Source organism: Papaver somniferum, chromosome 6 (assembly GCF_003573695.1).
Source record: "Papaver somniferum cultivar HN1 chromosome 6, ASM357369v1, whole genome shotgun sequence".
Lineage (NCBI taxonomy): Eukaryota > Viridiplantae > Streptophyta > Magnoliopsida > Ranunculales > Papaveraceae > Papaver > Papaver somniferum.
The window spans coordinates 159,389,728-159,407,637 of NC_039363.1; the positions used below are offsets into that span (position 1 = coordinate 159,389,728).

The 17,910-nt window shown below is 36.4% G+C and overlaps 1 pseudogene; it reads right to left on the reverse strand.

The window, feature by feature from the left end:
- Positions 1–626: 626 nt before the first annotated feature.
- LOC113286344 overlaps positions 627–17,910 on the reverse strand; it is an 82,056-nt pseudogene continuing 64,772 nt past the window's right edge.

A 17,910-nucleotide genomic window follows, 5' to 3' on the forward strand; every position in this document is an offset into this window, starting at 1 on the left:
CCCCTCTTTGGGGCACCCCAGCCTAGTTAAGGGAAATTATTTTTCATGTATCAACACAAACCCTATAGACGGATTCTGGTGCTTGTTCTTTATAGAGGCGAAGAAAATATCAGAATTGGTCTACACGATGCTTCAATATAAACTGATTCTAGGTAGATTCAGAGATTTTGATTTGTAAAAAAATTGTTTTAGATGCCTAAATCAGATAATTTAAGAGAATGGTTTTGATCCGGATTTACCTTACGGATCAATAATTGTTGACAAAAGGTTACATTTTTTTTAATTAGGGTTTTCAGATTTGTAAAGATTAGAAGAAAATGAAAAGTTTTTTGTGTTTTAGAATTTTAGGTTTTGATTTTTCTAAAAATAGAAAGGATTCTATTCATATGAGTTTAGAATTAGGGTAATTTGAGCCTACATTGGTTTTTCAATCCATTTTAGGCACCCCGTAGCCATTTGAATTAAGCGGGAGTAGAAATTGTTAGCTCCCAAATAAAATCCATAGACCCCAATCTAGCCACGTTTTAAGAAAAGAAAAAAACAGCAAATCTTAGATTTCATTTTCTTCTTTGCCACATAATCAACACCTCTGGACAAAACATGGGATTTGCTTCAATAGGTGACAGTTAAACTCTTTCCAGCTCTGTAATGTGTCTATCAAGCTGGTCTTTCAATTCTTTCCTCCACCCTAGGATTAATTTCTCGTGCTTGTTTATCAGCTGTTTCTTAGTCCTCATCTCTTCTTCCATTTCTGCAATCTCCTAGAGAAACACAGTACTGCAAATGAGAATCCTGGTTCAAAACGCTCATTCAGGTTATAAAAAGAGTTATTGGCTTAACCAAACATCGCATGAAAGAATATGAACTCTGCAGTATGATTGTTATGTCCCAAAGTGAGTGGTATTTGTTGCAAATGTAACAATAAAACACTCAAAGAAAGATTTTAGAAGTAAAATTTCTGGAAGCTAAATAAACATTCAAATGGAAAGCAAACAGAGGACAGAGTCACGTGTTCAACACGCCGTCCTTAACACAATAGTAGACCGGTACGCCTCAAGAATGAGTGATGCCTATACCCTATGGTCAAGTTGTATCCAGGATAAAACTACTCGTTGCAAGTATTGTTAGAACTACAATACTTGCCCACTCATACGAACTCAACATCAAAGCACGGAAGAAAAGAAAAAGACCACACAGAGGGAGAGAGACGAAAAGAAGAGGATAGTAGCTCTTCTGGACACGAATGAAAATGAAAGTTTCGAATTCTTTTTATAGGCAAACAGCAAGGGTGAAATCAATGCACATTAATGTGCGAATCAATACTGCATGCGAAATAATGCTGTCATGATGTTGACATAATTCTGTCATCAACATTCAAAAACCGGTAAGAAAATGTCGACATCCATGCAAATAAATCCGTTAAGAAAAATGTTTTTGGTAAGAGAATAAATTCACCCAGGTCACACACACCCCATATTTAAGACAGAATTTATTTTGATTTTCAAAATGATTAGGAAATAAATCAAAAGAAATTTTTCCAAAAAGGAAAGTCTTGGTTGACCAAAGTCCATGGCGCAAGCACGAGCCCGAGCCCTAAGCCCAAGCCCTTAGTGGAAACAAAAATTTTTTGCCCCACCCGTTCCACCCACATTGTTTTACTAACTATACATAAAGGAATAGCTATATAGTGGAACTCCTCTTTAGTTATGCCCAATGTGGGAATAAAGAACCTATTTCATTCACTCATAAAAATGAGTAAGAGCTCTTAGAGAGCCAAAGGTCCTAATTTCCGTTCCCACCAAGACCATAAAATCAAAACATTAAAAACTCATTTTCTCCAACAATCCCCCACATGAATGAAATACCGATACAAAAATCAGAAAACGGAAAGCGAGAAATACCACTTAGGAAAGAGGTGTCCATGAGGTCTTGAACCTTTGCTTCGTGAGAAATTGCCGGAACTACTTGATGGAATGTGAACGCGATGTCTTGAACTTCCATCATTTGGTGTAATCCGCGATAATAACCACGCGTGATATCTCTAGGTGCTGTCAAGTTCGTGCCGTTGTGTCCTTTTTGGCCTTGGACAAATCCCGTTTCTCAGAATGCTCTAGAGAATCAGCTCTATTCTCATAGGAAGCGATCCACTTCCACATTCAGATAGGTGATTTCCATCAAAAGTGTTTACTGCTACACCCACTTCAATCTTAAATTGAAACTATAGAACTCATTAAGACTTAGTTAAAAGTCATCCTTCACATGCAGTCACACTATCACGTCTACACCATAGGGAAGGGGAATAGAATGAAATTCTCTGATAGTGTTTACCTTGACCCGCCACAAATTAGTTGTCTCATTCAAAACCTTGATCTTGGGATCTCCAGTCAGCAAGGTTGAGTATCCTTCATGGCAAGTTTATTTAATGAGCCTAAGCCCCATCCCCTTAGATGCATTACTAATTATCTCCTTGGACAAACCTTTCGTCAAAGGGTCCGCGATATTCTCCTTGGACTTAACCCAATCAGTGGAAATAACGCCTTTCGAGATTAGCTTTTTCAGGGTATTGTGTCTTCTCTTTATATGAATAGACTTCCCATTTTAGTAGATGTTTTTAGCATTAGCTATTGCAGATTGATTATCACAATGTATAGATATAGCTGGCACAGGCCTATGCCAGAGAGTAATGTCTTCTAAAAAACATCTTAGACAAGCGGATACCTCTCCTGCTTTATCTAACACAATAAGAACCCTGAACTCGGATTCCATAGTAGATCGAGCTATGCAGGTCTGTTTGGAACTCTTCCAAGAAACAGCCCCACCTGCTAGAGTGAAAACATATCCACTCGTAGACTTGGACTCCTCTGAGTCTGATATCCATTTTGCATCGCAAAATCCCTCAAGGATGGAAGAATACCTTTCATAATTCAAACAAAAGGTCAAAGTGTATTTCAAATACCTCAGCACTCTAAAAAGTGCATCCCAATGTTCCTGCCCTGGATTACAAGTATACCTACTTAACCTACTCACATCATAAGCAATGTCTGGCCTAGTACAGTTCATCAAATACATCAGACTTCCTATAACTCGTGAGTATTCAAGTTGTGATACTCCATTACCCCTATTCTTTTGAGTTTAGAACAAGGATCATACGGAGTATAAGCAGGTTTACAATCAAAATGATTGAATTTTTTAAGCACAGATTCAACATGATGAGATTGACTAAGACTATAACCGTTAGAATTTCTTCTAATTTTCATCCCTAATATTACATCTGCGGGGCCTAAGTCTTTCATGTCAAAGTTCTCATTCAGCATGCTCTTAGTGGAATTAATTACATCCATGTTTGTACCAAGTATAAGCATATCATCAACATACAAGCATACAATCACACAGGCATCATTCACAAGTTTAGTATAGACACACTTGTCAGATTCATTGATTTTAAAACCACTAGAAAACATTACATGATCAAATTTTTCATGCCATTGTTTAGGTGCTTGTTTCAATCCATACAAAGATTTTTTCAGTTTTCAAACTTTGTTTTCACAACCTTTCACTACAAAGCCCTCAGGTTGTTCCATGTAAATTTCTTCATCTAATTCACCATGTAGAAAAGCTGTTTTTACATCCATTTGATGTATCTCTAGGTTATGAACCATACTATAGCAATTAACATCCTAATGGAAGTAATTCTCGTGACGGGTGAGTAAGTATCTAAGAAATCTACACCTTCCTTTTGTTTGTAGCCTTTAACTACTAACCTAGCCTTGTATTTTTGAATAGTTCCATCTATGTTACGTTTTCTCCTGAAGATCCATTTGCATCCTATGGCCTTACGCCTTGGAGGTAAATCTATTATCTCTCATGTATTATTTTCTTTGATGGATTCCATTTCACTAATAGAAGATTCTTTCCACCACGGAGCTTCATAAGAAGTCATGGCTTCTCTATAAGTCTGCGGATCAGACTCTGCTAGTATTACGAAGTCTGGTCCAAAGGAGGTTTTGGTTCTAGCCCTTTTACTTATCCTAGTATCAATTTCTACTTCATCTTCCTCTAAAGGTAAAGTCTGACTGGTTGAAGGGACATCTAGGGATCAACACCTCTCTTACGAGAGTCAGATTTTAATGGATAAACATTTTCAAAAAACACAGCATCCCTAGACTCCATAATAGTATTCACACCAATTTCAGAAATATCAGAACTCACAACCATAAATCTATATGCAGGTGTATGCTCAGGATACCCTATGAAGACACAGTCAACAGTTTTGGGTCCTATCTTGGTTTCTTTAGGTTTAGGGATTTGAACCTTAGCCAAACACCCCCACACTTTGAAGTATGCTAAAGAAGGTTTTCTACCTTTCCACAATTCATATGGAGTTTTATCTGATCCTTTAAAAGGTACTCTGTTCAGGATATAGCAGGCTAAGAGGATAGCTTCCCCCCCCCCCCACCCACAAGTTCGAAGGTAATCCTGAACTAATTAACATGGCATTCATCATCTCCTTAAGGGTACGGTTCTTACGTTCAGCCACACCATTCGACTGAGGTGAATAAGGAGGGGTAACCTCGTGTATTATGCCATGTTCTACACAGAAATCTCCTATAGGAGTTATGTACTCACCACCACGGTCAGACCTAATGGTTTTAATGGTAGTATTCAATTGGTTTTCAACTTCTAGTTTATACCTCTTAAAGGCTTCTAAGGAATCATCCTTACCTCTAAGAAAATATATGTGACAATACCTAGTACAATCGTCTATAAAAATAACTAACCATTTCTTACCACCTCTAGTTTGAACTGATTTCATGTCAACTAGGTCTGAGTGAATTAATTCTAAGGGTTTAGAATTTCTACGAACATTTTTGCTAAAAGGTTTTCTAGCAAATTTTAGTTCTAGGCATATTTCACATTTGTGTTCATTTTCCAAACTAAATTTGGGTATGCAGCCTACATTGGCTAGTTTAAGCATTGACTTATAATTAACATGTCCAAGTCTACCATGCCAAACATTCAAAGACTCACAAACATAAGCAGAAGAATCATTCTTATTCATAACAGCAGAGTTTACATTAATCTTATACATACCCTCAGTCTTATAATCCTGCCCCACATAATCCTTACCCTTAGTTACAACACATTTCCCAGATTCTATTACAATTTTAAAACCCTTATCATCTAAAACAGCACAAGAAACAAGATTTTTGCAGATGTCCGGAACATGAAGAACTTCATTCAATGTGAGAGTCTTGCCAGAAGTGAGTTTGAGCCCAACTTTTCCTTTTCCTACAACCGCAGCTGCAGATGAGTTACCCATATAGAGTTTTTCTCCTTCCCCTACCTTATTATAGGAGGTGAACATATCTCTGTTTCCACAGACATGTTTGGTAGCACAAGAGTCTACCCACCAGTCTCTCACATTTGTTACCAAATTTACTTCAGACACCGTGCCAGAAAATTCATCTTTGTTGTTTTCAACCAAATTAGCATTATTTTTCTTTTTAAGGTCCTTACGGTTTCTACAGTGAACCTCCATATGGCCACGATTTCCACAAGCATAACAATCACCCTTAATTTTATTAATGCTAGATTTGGGTTTCTGAAACATACCTTTCTTGCCTGGAGGTTTCTTGGAGTTGTTTCGGTTCTTTTCAGCATTGGAACCTTTGTGTTCAGTCACATGAGATTTGTTAGACATGTCCCTTGCAGAAGATACATTTTTGTCCTTGGAGCGCAACAATTCTTTAACTTGAATCTTCTTACCCAAATCAACCATAGTAAATTCATGTCTCAGTTTCTTCTTGTATTCGGACCAGGAAGTAGGCAATTTCTCGATAAAAGTGGACACTTGAAAAGTTTCATCAATCACCATACCTTCCGCAAGAATTTCATTCATAATTTGCTGGAGTTCAAGGAATTGATCAACCACAGATTTGTCATTCACCATTTTATACTCATAGAGCCTAGCTACCAAGAATTTCTTACTTCCAGCAGTTTCAGCTTGGTATTTTGCCTCCAAAGCAGCCCATAAATCAAAAGCATTAAAGTTCTCTTTTGCAATATAGAAGTCATACATAACATCTTCTAAACAGTTGAGAATATGATTTTTGGCCATATAGTTATACCTAACCCAATCCTCCAACTCAAGTTCACGTCCCATATCCTTCAAACCCTCATCAAAAAGAACCAAAACATCATGATCCAACTCATGATAACTCAGAAAAAATAACATCTTCGATTGCCATCTTTTGAAGTCTTTTCCATTGAACTTTGCAGGCCTTTCAACATCGTTCTTACCCATTGTTACAGACAGAAAAACAACTATTGTGTTAAGATTGTTGCAACTGTACTAATAAAACACTCAAAGAAAGATGTTAGAAGTAAAATTTCTGGAAGCTAAATAAACACTCAAATGGACAGCAAACATAGGACAGAGTCACGTGATCAACACGCTGTCCTTAACACAATAGTTGACTGGTACGCCTTAAGAATGAGTGATGCCTATACCCTGTGGTCAAGTTGTATCCAGGATAAAACTGCCCGTTTCAAGTATTGTTAGCACTACAATACTTGCCCACTCATACGAACTCAACATCAAAGCATGGAAGAAAAGAAAAAGACCACACAGAGGGAGACAGACGAAAAGAAGAGGATAGCAGCTCTTCTGGACACGAATGAAAATGAAAGTTTCGAATTCTTTTTATGGGCAAACAGAAAGCGTGAAATCAATGCACATTAATGTGCGAATCAATACTGCAAGCGAAATAATGCTGCCATGATGTCGACATAATTCTGTCATCAACATTCAAAAACCGGTAAGAAAATGGCGACATCCATGCAAATTCATCCGTTAAGAAAAATGTTTTTGTAAGAGAATAAATTCACCCAGGTCACACGCCCCCCATATTTAAGACAAGATTTATTTTGATTTTCAAAGTGATTAGGAAATAAATCAAAAGAAATTTTTCCAAAAAGGAAAGTCTTGGTTGACCAAAGTCCATGGCGCAAGCACGAGCTCGATCCCTAAACCCAAGCCCTTAGTGGAAACAAAAATATTCACCCTTAATTTTATTAATGCTAGATTTGGGTTTCTGAAACATACCTTTCTTGCCAGGATGTTGACATAATTCTGTCATCAACATTCAAAAACCGGTAAGAAAATGTCGACATCCATGCAAATAAATCCGTTAAGAAAAATGTTTTTGGTAAGAGAATAAATTCACCCAGGTCACACGCCCCCATATTAAGACAGAATTTATTTTGATTTTCAAAATGATTAGAAATAAATCAAAAGAAATTTTTCCAAAAAGGAAAGTCTTGGTTGACCAAAGTCCATGGCGCGAGCACGAGCTCGATCCTAAGCCCAAGCCCTTAGTGGAAACAAAATATTCACCCTTAATTTTATTAATGCTAGATTTGGGTTTCTGAAACATACCTTTCTTCCAGGATGTCGACATAATTCTGTCATCAACATTCAAAAACCGGTAAGAAAATGTCGACATCATGCAAATAAATCCGTTAAGAAAATGGTTTTGGTAAGAGAATAAATTCACCCAGGTCACACGCCCCCCATATTTAAGACAAAATTATTTTGATTTTCAAAATGATTAGGAAATAAATCAAAAGAAATTTTTCCAAAAAGGAAAGTCTTGGTGACCAAAGTCCATGGCGCGAGCACGAGCTCGATCCCTAAGCCCAAGCCCTTAGTGGAAACAAAATATTCACCCTTAATTTTATTAATGCTAGATTTGGGTTTCTGAAACATACCTTTCTTGCCAGATGTCGACATAATTCTGTCATCAACATTCAAAAACCGGTAAGAAAATGTCGACATCCATGCAAATAATCCGTTAAGAAAATGTTTTTGGTAAGAGAATAAATTCACCCAGGTCACACGCCCCCCATATTTAAGACAGAATTTATTTTTATTTTCAAAATGATTAGGAAATAAATCAAAAGAAATTTTTCCAAAAAGGAAAGTCTTGGTTGACCAAAGTCCGTGCGCGAGCACGAGCTCGATCCCTAAGCCCAAGCCCTTAGTGGAAACAAAAATATTCACCCTTTTTTAATGCTAGATTTGGGTTTCTGAAACATACCTTCTTGCCAGGATGTCGACATAATTCTGTCATCAACATTCAAAAACCGGTAAGAAAATGTCGACATCCATGCAAATAATCCGTTAAGAAAAATGTTTTTGGTAAGAGAATAATTCACCCAGGTCACACGCCCCCCATATTTAAGACAGAATTATTTTTTTTCAAAATGATTAGGAAATAAATCAAAAGAAATTTTTCCAAAAGGAAAGTCTTGGTTGACCAAAGTCCGTGGCGCAGCACGAGCTCGATCCCTAAGCCCAAGCCCTTAGTGGAAACAAAAATATTCACCCTTAATTTTATTAATGCTAGATTTGGGTTTCTGAAACATACCTTTCTTGCCAGGATGTCGACATAATTCTGTCATCAACATTCAAAAACCGGTAAGAAAATGTCGACATCATGCAAATAATCCGTTAAGAAAAATGTTTTTGGTAAGAGAATAAATTCACCCAGGTCACACGCCCCCCATATTTAAGACAGAAAATTTATTTTGATTTTCAAAATGATTAGGAAATAAATCAAAAAAATTTTTCCAAAAGGAAAGTCTTGGTTGACCAAAGTCCATGGCGCGAGCACGAGCTCGATCCCTAAGCCCAAGCCCTTAGTGGAAAAAAAATTCACCCTTAATTTTATTAATGCTAGATTGGGTTTCTGAAACATACCTTTCTTGCCAGGATGTCGACATAATTCTGTCATCAACATTAAAAACCGGTAAGAAAATGTCGACATCCATGCAAATAAATCCGTTAAGAAAAATGTTTTTGGTAAGAGAATAAATTCACCCAGGTCACACGCCCCCCATATTTAAGACAGATTTATTTTGATTTTCAAAATGATTAGGAAAAATCAAAAGAAATTTTTCCAAAAAGGAAAGTCTTGGTTGACCAAAGTCCGTCGCGAGCAAGCTCGATCCCTAAGCCCAAGCCCTTAGTGGAAACAAAAATATTCACCTTAATTTTATTAATGCTAGATTTGGGTTTCTGAAACATACCTTTCTTGCCAGGATGTCGACATAATTTGTCATCAACATTCAAAAACCGGTAAGAAAATGTCGACATCCATGCAAATAAATCCGTTAAGAAAAATGTTTTTGGTAAGAGAATAAATTCACCCAGGTCACACGCCCCCCATATTTAAGACAGAATTTATTTTGATTTTCAAAATGATTAGGAAATAAATCAAAAGAAATTTTTCCAAAAAGGAAAGTCTTGGTTGACCAAAGTCCGTGGCGCGAGCACGAGCTCGATCCCTAAGCCCAAGCCCTTAGTGGAAACAAAAATATTCACCCTTAATTTTATTAATGCTAGATTTGGGTTTCTGAAACATACCTTTCTTGCCAGGATGTCGACATAATTCTGTCATCAACATTCAAAAACCGGTAAGAAAATGTCGACATCCATGCAAATAAATCCGTTAAAAAATGTTTTTGGTAAGAGAATAAATTCACCCAGGTCACACAGCCCCCCATATTTAAGACAAAATTTATTTGATTTTCAAAATGATTAGGAAATAAATCAAAAGAAATTTTTCCAAAAAGGAAAGTCTTGGTTGACCAAAGTCCGTGGCGCGAGCACGAGCTCGATCCCTAAGCCCAAGCCCTTAGTGGAAACAAAAATATTCACCCTTAATTTTATTAATGCTAGATTTGGGTTTCTGAAACATACCTTTCTTGCCAGGATGTCGACATAATTCGGTTATCAACATTCAAAAACCGGTAAGAAAATGTCGACATCCATGCAAATAAATCTGTTAAGAAAAATGTTTTTGGTAAGAGAATAAATTCACCCAGGTCACACGCCACCCATATTTAAGACAGAATTTATTTTTATTTTCAAAATGATTAGGAAATAAATCAAAAGAAATTTTTCCAAAAAGGAAAGTCTTGGTTGACCAAAGTCCATGGCGCAAGCACGAGCTCGATCCCTAAGCCCAAGCCCTTAGTGGAAACAAAAATATTCACCCTTAATTTTATTAACGCTAGATTTGGGTTTCTGAAAGATACCTTTCTTGCCAGGATGTCGATTTAATTCTGTCATCAACATTCAAAAACCGGTAAGAAAATGTCGACATCCATGCAAATAAATCCGTTAAGAAAAATGTTTTGGTAAGAGAATAAATTCACCCAGGTCACACGCCCCCCATATTTAAGACAAATTTATTTTGATTTTCAAAATGATTAGGAAATAAATCAAAAAAATTTTTCCAAAAAGGAAAGTCTTGGTTGACCAAAGTCCATGGCGCGAGCACGAGCTCGATCCCTAAGCCCAAGCCCTTAGTGGAAACAAAAATATTCACCCTTAATTTTATTAATGCTAGATTTGGGTTTCTGAAACATACCTTTCTTGCCAGGATGTCGACATAATTCTGTCATCAACATTCAAAAACCGGTAAGAAAATGTCGACATCCATGCAAATAAATCCGTTAAGAAAAATGTTTTTGGTAAGAGAATAAATTCACCCAGGTCACACGCCCCCCATATTTAAGACAGAATTTATTTTGATTTTCAAATGATTAGGAAATAAATCAAAAGAAATTTTTCCAAAAAGGAAAGTCTTGGTTGACCAAAGTCCATGGCGCGAGCACGAGCTCGATCCCTAAGCCCAAGCCCTTAGTGGAAACAAAATATTCACCCTTAATTTTATTAATGCTAGATTGGGTTTCTGAAACATACCTTTCTTGCCAGGATGTCGACATAATTCTGTCATCAACATTCAAAAACCGGTAAAAATGTCGACATCATGCAAATAAATCCGTTAAGAAAAATGTTTTTGGTAAGAGAATAAATTCACCCAGGTCACACGCCCCCCATATTAAGACAGAATTTATTTTGATTTTCAAAATGATTAGGAAATAAATCAAAAGAAATTTTTCCAAAAAGGAAAGTCTTGGTTGACCAAAGTCCATGGCGAGCGCGAGCTCGATCCCTAAGCCCAAGCCCTTAGTGGAAACAAAATATCACCCTTAATTTTATTAATGCTAGATTTGGGTTTCTGAAACATACCTTTCTTGCCAGGATGTCGACATAATTCTGTCATCAACATTCAAAAACCGGTAAGAAAATGTCGACATCCATGCAAATAAATCCGTTAAGAAAAATGTTTTTGGTAAGAGAATAAATTCACCCAGGTCACACGCCCCCCATATTTAAGACAAAATTTATTTTGATTTTCAAAATGATTAGGAAATAAATCAAAGAAATTTTTCCAAAAAGGAAAGTCTTGGTTGACCAAAGTCCGTGGCGTGAGCACGAGCTCGATCCCTAAGCCCAAGCCCTTAGTGGAAACAAAAATATTCACCCTTAATTTTATTAATGCTAGATTTGGGTTTCTGAAACATACCTTTCTTGCCAGGATGTCGACATAATTCTGTCATCAACATTCAAAAACCGGTAAGAAAATGTCGACATCCATGCAAATAATCCGTTAAGAAAAATGTTTTTGGTAAGAGAATAAATTCACCCAGGTCACACGCCCCCCATATTTAAGACAGAATTTATTTTGATTTTCAAAATGATTAGGAAATAAATCAAAAGAAATTTTTCCAAAAAGGAAAGTCTTGGTTGACCAAAGTCCATGGCGCAGCACGAGCTCGATCCCTAAGCCCAAGCCCTTAGTGGAAACAAAATATTCACCCTTAATTTTATTAATGCTAGATTTGGGTTTCTGAAACATACCTTTCTTGCCAGGATGTCGATAATTCTGTCATCAACATTCAAAAACCGGTAAGAAAATGTCGACATCCATGCAAATAAATCCGTTAAGAAAAATGTTTTTGGTAAGAGAATAAATTCACCCAGGTCACACGCCCCCCATATTTAAGACAAATTTATTTTGATTTTCAAAATGATTAGGATAAATCAAAAAAAAATTTTTCCAAAAAGGAAAGTCTTGGTTGACCAAAGTCCATGGCGCGAGCACGAGCTCGATCCCTAAGCCCAAGCCATTAGTGGAAAAAAAATTCACCCTTAATTTTATTAATGCTAGATTTGGGTTTCTGAAACATACCTTTCTTGCCAGGATGTCGACATAATTCTGTCATCAACATTCAAAAACCGGTAAGAAAATGTCGACATCCATGCAAATAAATCCGTTAAGAAAAATGTTTTTGGTAAGAGAATAAATTCACCCAGGTCACACGCCCCCCATATTTAAGACAAGAATTTATTTTGATTTTCAAAATGATTAGGAAATAAATCAAAAGAAATTTTTCCAAAAAGGAAAGTCTTGGTTGACCAAAGTCCGGCGCGAGCACGAGCTCGATCCCTAAGCCCAAGCCCTTAGTGGAAACAAAAATATTCACCCTTAATTTTATTAATGCTAGATTTGGGTTTCTGAAACATACCTTTCTTGCCAGGATGTCGACATAATTTGTCATCAACATTCAAAACCGGTAAAAATGTCGACATCCATGCAAATAAATCCGTTAAGAAAAATGTTTTTGGTAAGAGAATAAATTCACCCAGGTACACGCCCCCCATATTTAAGACAGAATTTATTTTGATTTTCAAAATGATTAGGAAATAAATCAAAAGAAATTTTTCCAAAAAGGAAAGTCTTGGTTGACCAAAGTCCATGGCGCGAGCACGAGCTCGATCCCTAAGCCCAAGCCCTTAGTGGAAACAAAAATATTCACCCTTAATTTTATTAATGCTAGATTTGGGTTTCTGAAACATACCTTTCTTGCCAGGATGTCGACATAATTCTGTCATCAACATTCAAAAACCGGTAAGAAAATGTCGACATAATGCAAATAATCCGTTAAGAAAAATGTTTTTGGTAAGAGAATAAATTCACCCAGGTCACACGCCCCCCATATTTAAGACAGAATTTATTTTGATTTTCAAAATGATTAGGAAATAAATCAAAAGAAATTTTTCCAAAAAGGAAAGTCTTGGTTGACCAAAGTCCGTGGCGCGAGCACGAGCTCGATCCCTAAGCCCAAGCCCTTAGTGGAAACAAAAATATTCACCCTTAATTTTATTAATGCTAGATTTGGGTTTCTGAAACATACCTTTCTTGCCAGGATGTCGACATAATTCTGTCATCAACATTCAAAAACCGGTAAGAAAATGTCGACATAATGCAAATAATCCGTTAAGAAAAATGTTTTTGGTAAGAGAATAAATTCACCCAGGTCACACGCCCCCCATATTTAAGACAAATTTTTTTGATTTTCAAAATGATTAGGAAATAAATCAAAAGAAATTTTTCCAAAAGGAAAGTCTTGGTTGACCAAAGTCCGTGGCGCGAGCACGAGCTCGATCCCTAAGCCCAAGCCCTTAGTGGAAACAAAAATATTCACCCTTAATTTTATTAATGCTAGATTTGGGTTTCTGAAACATACCTTTCTTGCCAGGATGTCGACATAATTCTGTCATCAACATTCAAAAACCGGTAAGAAAATGTCGACATCCATGCAAATAAATCCGTTAAGAAAAATGTTTTTGGTAAGAGAATAAATCACCCAGGTCACACGCCCCCCATATTTAAGACAGATTTATTTTGATTTCAAAATGATTAGGAAATAAATCAAAAGAAATTTTTTCCAAAAAGGAAAGTCTTGGTTGACCAAAGTCCATGGCGCAAGCACGAGCTCGATCCCTAAGCCCAAGCCTTAGTGGAAACAAAAATATTCACCCTTTATTAATGCTAGATTTGGGTTTCTGAAACATACCTTTCTTGCCAGGATGTCGACATAATTCTGTCATCAACATTCAAAACCGGTAAGAAAATGTCGACATCCATGCAAATAAATCCGTTAAGAAAAATGTTTTTGGTAAGAGAATAAATTCACCCAGGTCACACGCCCCCCATATTTAAGACAAATTTATTTTGATTTTCAAAATGATTAGGAAATAAATCAAAAGAAATTTTTCCAAAAAGGAAAGTCTTGGTTGACCAAAGTCCGTGGCGCGAGCACGAGCTCGATCCCTAAGCCCAAGCCCTTAGTGGAAACAAAAATATTCACCCTTTATTAATGCTAGATTTGGGTTTCTGAAACATACCTTTCTTGCCAGGATGTCGACATAATTCTGTCATCAACATTCAAAAACCGGTAAGAAAATGTCGACATACATGCAAATAAATCCGTTAAGAAAAATTTTTGGTAAGAGAATAAATTCACCCAGGTCACACGCCCCCCATATTTAAGACAGAATTATTTTGATTTTCAAAATGATTAGGAAATAAATCAAAAGAAATTTTTCCAAAAAGGAAAGTCTTGGTTGACCAAAGTCCGTGGCGCGAGCACGAGCTCGATCCCTAAGCCCAAGCCCTTAGTGGAAACAAAAATATTCACCCTTAATTTTATTAATGCTAGATTTGGGTTTCTGAAACATACCTTTCTTGCCAGGATGTCGACATAATTCTGTCATCAACATTCAAAAACAGGTAAGAAAATGTCGACATAGATGCAAATTAATCCGTTAAGAAAAATGTTTTTGGTAAGAGAATAAATTCACCCAGGTCACACGCCCCCCATATTTAAGACAGAATTTATTTTGATTTTCAAAATGATTAGGAAATAAATCAAAATAAATTTTTCCAAAAAGGAAAGTCTTGGTTGACCAAAGTCCGTGGCGCGAGCACGAGCTCGATCCCTAAGCCCAAGCCCTTAGTGGAAACAAAAATATTCACCCTTAATTTTATTAATGCTAGATTTGGGTTTCTGAAACATACCTTTCTTGCCAGGATGTCGACATAATTCTGTCATCAATAACATTCAAAAACCGGTAAGAAAATGTCGACATACATGCAAATAATTCCGTTAAGAAAAATGTTTTTGGTAAGAGAATAAATTCACCCAGGTCACACGCCCCCCATATTTAAGACAAAATTTATTTTTATTTTCAAAATGATTAGGAAATAAATCAAAAGAAATTTTTCCAAAAAGGAAAGTCTTGGTTGACCAAAGTCCATGGCGCGAGCACGAGCTCGATCCCTAAGCCCAAGCCCTTAGTGGAAACAAAGATATTCACCCTTAATTTTATTAATGCTAGATTTTGGTTTCTGAAACATACCTTTCTTGCCAGGATGTCGACATAATTCTGTCATCAACATTAAAAATTCGGTAAGAAAATGTTGACATACATGCAAATAAATCCGTTAAGAAAAATGTTTTTGGTAAGAGAATAAATTCACCCAGGTCACACGCCCCCCATATTTAAGACAGAATTTATTTTGATTTTCAAAATGATTAGGAAATAAATCAAAAGAAATTTTTCCAAAAAGGAAAGTCTTGGTTGACCAAAGTCCGTGGCGCGAGCACGAGCTCGATCCCTAAGCCCAAGCCCTTAGTGGAAACAAAAATATTCACCGTTAATTTTATTAATGCTAGATTTTGATTTCTGAAACATACCTTTCTTGCCAGGATGTCGACATAATTCAGTCATCAACATTCAAAAACCGGTAAGAAAATGTCGACATCCAAGCAAATAAATCCGTTGAGAAAAATGTTTTTGGTAAGAGAATAAATTCACCCAGGTCACACGCCCTCCATATTTAAGACAAAATTTATTTTGATTTTCAAGATGATTAGGAAATAAATCAAAAGAAATTTTTCCAAAAAGGAAAGTCTTGGTTGATCAAAGTCCGTGGCGCGAGCACGAGCTCGATCCCTAAGTCCAACCCCTTAGTGGAAACAAAAATATTCACCCTTAATTTTATTAATGCTAGATTTGGGTTTCTCACACATACCTTTCTTGCCAGGATGTCGACGTAATTCTGTCATCAACATTCAAAAACCGGTATGAAAATGTCGACATCCATGCAAATAAATCCGTTAAGAAAAATGTTTTTGGTAAGAGAATAAATTCACCCAGGTCACACGCCCCCCATATTTAAGACAGAATTTATTTTGATTTTCAAAATGATTAGGAAATAAATCAAAAGAAATTTTTTCAAAAAGGAAAGTCTTGGTTGACCAAAGTCCGTGGCGCGAGCACGAGCTCGATCCCTAAGCCCAAGCCCTTAGTGGAAACAAAAATATTCACCGTTAATTTTATTAATGCTAGATTTGGGTTTCTGAAACATACCTTTCTTGCCAGGATGTCGACATAATTCTGTCATCAACATTCAAAAACCGGTAAGAAAATGTCGACATAGATGCAAATTGTTAAGAAAAATGTTTTTGGTAAGAGAATAAATTCACCCAGGTCACACGCCCCCCATATTTGAGACAGAATTTATTTTGATTTTCAAAATGATTAGGAAATAAATTAAAAGAAATTTTTCCAAAAAGGAAAGTCTTGGTTGACCAAAGTCCGTGGCGCGAGCACGAGCTCGATCCCTAAGCCCAAGCCCTTAGTGGAAACAAAAATATTCACCGTTAATTTTATTAATGCTAGATTTGGGTTTCTGAAACATACCTTTCTTGCCAGGATGTCGACATAATTCTGTCATCAACATTCAAAAACCGGTAAGAAAATGTCGACATAGATGCAAATTGTTAAGAAAAATGTTTTTGGTAAGAGAATAAATTCACCCAGGTCACACGCCCCCCATATTTGAGACAGAATTTATTTTGATTTTCAAAATGATTAGGAAATAAATCAAAAGAAATTTTTCCAAAAAGGAAAGTCTTGGTTGACCAAAGTCCGTGGCGCGAGCACGAGCTCGATCCCTAAGCCCAAGCCCTTAGTGGAAACAAAAATATTCACCGTTAATTTTATTAATGCTAGATTTGGGTTTCTGAAACATACCTTTCCTGCCAGGATGTCGACATAATTCTGTCATCAACATTCAAAAACCGGTAAGAAAATGTCGACATACATGCAAATAAATCCCTTAAGAAAAATGTTTTTGGTAAGAGAATAAATTCACCCAGGTCACACGCCCCCCATATTTAAGACAAAATTTATTTTGATTTTCAAAATGATTAGGAAATAAATCAAAAGAAATTTTTCCAAAAAGGAAAGTCTTGGTTGACCAAAGTCCATGGCGCGATCACGAGCTCGATCCCAAAGCCCAAGCCCTTAGTGGAAACAAAAATATTCACCCTTAATTTTATTAATGCTAGATTTGGGTTTCTGAAACATACCTTTCTTGCCAGGATGTCGACATAATTCTGTCATCAATAACATTCAAAAACCGGTAAGAAAATGTCGACATACATGCAAATAAATCCGTTAAGAAAAATGTTTTTGGTAAGAGAATAAATTCACCCAGGTCACACGCCCCCCATATTTAAGACAAAATTTATTTTGATTTTCAAAATGATTAGGAAATAAATCAAAATAAATTTTTCCAAAAAGGAAAGTCTTGGTTGACCAAAGTCCGTGGCGCGAGCACGAGCTCGATCCCTAAGCCCAACCCTTAGTGGAAACAAAAATATTCACCCTTAATTTTATTAATGCTAGATTTGGGTTTCTGAAACATACCTTTCTTGCCAGGATGTCGACATAATTCTGTCATCAATAACATTCAAAAACCGGTAAGAAAATGTCGACATACATGCAAATAAATCCGTTAAGAAAAATGTTTTAGGTAAGAGAATAAATTCACCCAGGTCACACGCCCCCCATATTTAAGACAAAATTTATTTTGATTTTCAAAATGATTAGGAAATAAATCAAAAGAAATTTTTTCCAAAAAGGAAAGTCTTGGTTGACCAAAGTCCATGGCGCGAGCACGAGCTCGATCCCTAAGCCCAAGCCCTTAGTGGAAACAAAGATATTAACCCATAATTTTATTAATGCTAGATTTGGGTTTCTGAAACATACCTTTCTTGCCAGGATGTCGACATAATTATGTCATCAACATTAAAAATTCGGTAAGAAAATGTCGACATACATGCAAATAAATCCGTTAAGAA